This window comes from Bidens hawaiensis, unplaced genomic scaffold (genome assembly GCF_021521415.1).
Source record: "Bidens hawaiensis isolate Kalapana, Puna unplaced genomic scaffold, B.hawaiensis_p1.1 tig00008535_1, whole genome shotgun sequence".
Classification (NCBI taxonomy): domain Eukaryota; kingdom Viridiplantae; phylum Streptophyta; class Magnoliopsida; order Asterales; family Asteraceae; genus Bidens; species Bidens hawaiensis.
In genome coordinates, this window is record NW_027491610.1 from 513,970 (window position 1) to 519,370 (window position 5,401).

Here is a 5,401-nt window from a genome sequence, read left to right on the forward strand (position 1 = left end):
ATTTTATCGTTTACGAACCCCAGACAATATCTTCGTTTGGTGATTTCTAGTATCGTATCGATATTTTGCTCTTTGGCGACCCTTACTTGGGTTTCTCTTAGGCCGCCCAAAAGGAGGATCTCGTCTTTTGTTGCCTCAACTCTCCATTTGTTCCCACTGCATGCCATACCGTACTCGCTTCTGATAGTATTATATACGGAGACCATAGGCACTGAGTATACTGTCATTTTCAGTGTATTATCGGGATGTTGGTTTATGTTTATTGTTTTAACTATAATAATTCTGTTAACTACACATGTTTGATTAGACTGGAATCTTTTTATTACAAATATATTTATGCGACTATAACACAGTTTACTATTCTTGTCATATGTAATAAATAGGCAAATGAATGAATGATTTTGATTATAAGTTTTACAGTTCTATATAATATTTGTGGTATGTAAAAACTCTTTCTTGTATATGATATGATATAAAAGTTAAGACATCTCTTAATTTGTTGTTTTTATTGTTGGTCCAGTTTGATGTATTTTGTGTTCTTCATTCACATTTTTGAGTGAGATATGATAAAACTCTTGTCTCTTTCCTATATATATCGTTGAGTGGGATATGGTCAAAGTTTATGCAATAGAAGCTTTTTAAGCGTAATTGAATATCCTAATTATGAATGTTGTCAAATTCAATATGCTAAATATGATTAAGCAATAAAGAAAATGGGCAAATGTCATAACTAGCCAACACACTTTATGTTTCTTCACGTAAAAGTCCAACAATAATTTTTTTCATATCAAATTCTCTCTACATGCTTAAGTTTAAACACAATTGTTAAATTTACATTAAAGTATTACTCATGAAATTGTGATTTTAACTTGAACCCATAAAGAACGAAAACCGAGATAAGTAATAACAACTCTCTAACATGGATGCAAATGTTGGGAAACATGAAGCACGAAAAAACCATGACCATGGTTACAAAAATCACACCTAGGCGCCAAGTATTCAACAAGTATTCCCTGACTACTCAATTTGTCTAGGCCGAGTGCTCGTCGAGTAATTTCATGTACTCCTCAATTAGGGCGAGTTTTCGAAGCCTCCAATCAACCATTTTGGCAGTGCCTGGTGACTTCTGCTACAATGATTAACTTACAACTTTTCTAAACTTAGTTAAATTTTAATGATTTACAGTTGTGAGTTTTACATTCGTTCACCATGTATGGCACACCTTCTTACGTGGTGGAAAATTAGAGTTTAATAGTATATAACACATATTATATCGTTCAATGCTACATGTTACCTAAGTAATTAAAGAGTGGTTCAAATTTATATTATGAGAACAACTTGTTTCACAATAGACTTTGCATTACAGTACACTTGGCAGAATAAAAATAACGAAAACGTGTAAGTCGGTTATAGGTCGAAGGAGGGTAGAATTTAATAGTTGACTTAAAATAAAATAAAATTAAACTAATTATTAAATGATAAATTGGTTGTGGCTCAATAGTAATGGTAAGCATTCAATTTACTAGTGAAAGGTAGGGGTTCAAACCTCACTATCTTCAATTTATATGAGGGTTGACCCGGCTTGCCAGGGTTCGAGTACTGATCTCACTGGGTTTTGCCGGCTCCTCGCTGTCGTGCCGTTTAGCGGGCGTGGGGGCCGGGTTTTATCAGGGGAACTCTCAATAGGTGGACCGCTAGGGGCTCCGTCCGTCCGGACTAGTGGCCAACTCGGGCTACATTTAGCTAATGGGGGCCGCGTACGGAGTACCCGACGCTATTTAGTTTGTCGTTCCAAAAATATGGTTTCACAAAAATTAATAATATACTTAGTCACATGATGCCTAGTGTAACGTAATGGTAATTGGTAATCAATAGTCTCCTTCCTCAAGCTACACACTTTTCGAAAGTGCATTTGCGACTTGCGAGCGAAGCAGTACAATAAACATTTGTGGGTGTTGACAGAACTAGCATGAGTTTTCTTATTAATAACTTTAAATGAATGAACCATAATTGCTGAAAATTGATCAAAATTGAAGCTCTGAAGCCTTCGATTCAGGTTAGAAATCCGTTAATTTGTTTCAAAGTTTGTAGCTTTATTTAATTTTTATGGAAATCTTGAAAATTGCTAAAAAGATGCTAAACAATTAGGGTTGTAAACGAACTGAACGTTTGATGAACCGTTAGTTTACCGTTAAGCAGGGAAGTTAGTTTATGCTAATTCGTTAATAAATGAACGAACATGAACAAGAAATTTTGTTCGGTTAACTAAATGAATTTTCTTATTGATCATATAAATTTCCAATCATACAATGAACCTGAATTGCACTTTTATGCAAGTTATTTCTTTTTCTTAATTTGAAAAAAAATAACAATAAATATTTGAAGTCAACTATGAATATGTGAATGCAAAAGCTGAATCTTAAACTTTTATTTCGGTGCAAAGTTTCTTATTTATAAAATATATGTACTGTTATTTATGATGTGATGATGGCATAATGCTAACTAATAATATTTTGTAAGAAAGAAAATGAAATTTGTATTTTATACCCTTTTAAGTTTTAATACTTATGTTATTTGCATTTTCCTTTTGTAAAGGATTGGATACAGAAATAAAGGTGCAAGAAGAATGGTTTTGGTCCTTTTGAAACTTGCTATGTTTTGATACTTATGACCAGATATATTTTGTGAACATAGCGTTTATTTAAATTTCTTTCTCCCAACCCAACCCAAAAACCGAATACCCGAATAATATTTTGGTTCGGTATCGGATAACACTCTCTTTGTTCTAGGTGTTTTTTTATTATTATTTTAATGTGCTTCTAATGTGATTATTGCAACTTTAAGAACCACAATCAAAGGATCATTTTATTGGAGTTAAGTGTTAGCTAGGTAGTTTTACATGTATCATTTCTTGAAAAAATGAAACATGACCCATGTTGTGCTACCTGGGTGGTCTGTTGACCCGTGCCATGGGTCAAAGCGTTAAAAATGCTCGTTATTTTGTATATCGAGTGCAATTGACATTCTAGTCCAATGATATGGAGGTGATGATTAAGGCTTGAGACCTTTAATATCTTAGGTTCGAAACCTGACTTGGGAGATTTTTCAACAATGATAAGTTTCCTCTTTAATGGTGTTTTTGTCGTCAAAATCGGTATGGACAGTTAACATCTCATCTTAGGAATGTTGGTAGTTCCAAGAGTTGTTAAAATATTGTGTCTTTGTTAATTAGTATGTCTTCTAAACTAGGTAGATTAGATTGTGTGGCTTAAAGATTATTGGGCAACTTATTTTGTTTGTCTAGTAGAGTGTTGACTTGGTTTGACTTTTTAGTTATAAGATTGTTACTTTGTGTTTTTTCTTAACTAACACAACTTGTGTTGGTTAGGAGTGTATATACTTAAAGGAAAATATAGTTCCTCTCTCTTAACGATAAAATATCGAAAATTTATTTATTGTTAAGTTTTGGCTAAATAAAATCAAATTAGAACTCAATGTCATTAGGCCACAAATGTGTAATCTTAAATTCTTAATATTTCATTTTAGAGAAAATTACAGTTTTAGTCCCTGAGGTTTTAGGGCGGACTCACACTGGATCCCTGAAAAAAAAATTGAACTTCATGAATCCCCGTCGTTTAAAACTTGAACATGCTGAGTCCCTCACTCTAACTTTCGTTAACCTAGACGTTAGATGGAGGGTTACTTTTTCCAATTCCTTTTTCCTATTACATTGAGGGTTATTTTTGCCAATCTACTAATTATAACATGTATTATAACAGTAAATAAACATCGATGATTCTAGCCCTAACTTCACTATCTGAATGCTCTTCTTCTCCAGGATTCAAGCCCTAACCTCACTATCTGGATGTTCTTCTTCACAATCAAACAAAACTCTAACTCAATTGGATCCATAAGTTACTCTCGTCTTTAATTGGAGCCATAATGTCACAGCTTTCTTCTTCTTCTTCTGGGAGATCGAGGTCACATGTTGATGCATCAGATTTGCTTTGCTCTTGTGGTGCGGGTACGTGCTATCGTATATCCCGAACACATGCTAACCCTGGTCGACTATTTGTGTTGTGTAAGTAATTCAAATCTCAAATCTCTTCATTAATTAAGAAAAAGAAGAAAAACTGTTAGTTGTTTTTTAGTTTATTTAAATGATATCAGTTATTGAGGTTGATTGTGAGGGAAATTAGTTTTTTTAATCTTGGTTATGAATTACATATAAATTTTGTTTCATAAACTTGGGAACACGGTTTGACTATTACAGAAGTCACGTTTGACAATTGGACATAATTTTATAAAACAAAACAGACCCGCTATAGTGAATAGTCTAATGACATTAAGTCAAATTCATCTTTATGCATTTTAGATGTTGTTGACTTGGCCTATTGAAGTAAGTCATATGGGTACAGAATGGCCAAAATAGTTATTAAACAAACTAATAATGTTGTCAGATAAAGTGGATTTAAATATATGCATATGTATGGTCCTTGTTAATATAGAAACTCCCTACTAAAAATTGATAATACATTAACGGTCAAGAAGTAAACTAACAGAAACTTAAACTAACTTTCTAGCTAGATAAATACATTAGGGGTAAAATAGTAAAACAACCAGTATTTGACTAAATTTATATATTTGTAGCTTAAATGATATCAGTTGTTGGTATAAAGGTTTGTTATTCATTACAGAAGGGTTCTTGTAGATGGTTAAGGTGGGCATATACTCCTGCTTGTCCCGGATGTGAAAGGATCCCTTCATTGGTCAAGAGCATGAACCAGAAAGACGAGTATGCAAGAACGAAAGCTAAGGAAGTCACAAAATTGAAGATTGTTTTAGGAATGAGTTGGATGCTCTTCTTTGTTTATGTTTCTATCTTTTGAGTTGTTGTGTTGTTTGTATTTGTACTATGTAGACATGTAATTTCTGAATTCTAATTGTAGGCTTGAAGCCGAATGTTTGTCAATTTAAATTGCGTTAACATGAATCTTTGTATGTTTGTCAACTGTGTTAACATGGAAGCGGGCCAATTTAAGTGATGCAATTTTTTAACAAATAATAACAAATATTTGACATTTTCTTGTTTATATTTGTATTACGTGCAGCAATAATAAGAAATATGTGACATTTTCTTTGTTTATCTGCATACATAATTACATGGTCAAAAAAGAAAAAAGTATACCTTGAGAAATCTTTAACACTAAAAAATCCACTTTAACACAATAAAAGTCAATACCATTACACAATAGATCAATACCAAAACACTAAAAAGTCAACCATAGCACTAAAAGTAAATACCATTACACAATTGTAACACAAAAAGTCAATACCAAAACACTAAAAAAGTCATTACCAAAACACTAAAAAGTCAACCATAGAGCACTAAAAGTAAATA

The 5,401-nt window shown here is 32.7% G+C and overlaps 1 long non-coding RNA gene across 1 annotated transcript; it reads left to right on the plus strand.

The window, feature by feature from the left end:
• Positions 1-3,671: 3,671 nt before the first annotated feature.
• On the plus strand, positions 3,672-4,972 carry LOC143529325 (uncharacterized). The gene is made up of 2 exons (XR_013134635.1): positions 3,672-4,081; positions 4,698-4,972. It is a non-coding gene; the product is annotated as an uncharacterized LOC143529325 (long non-coding RNA).
• Positions 4,973-5,401: the final 429 nt, after the last annotated feature.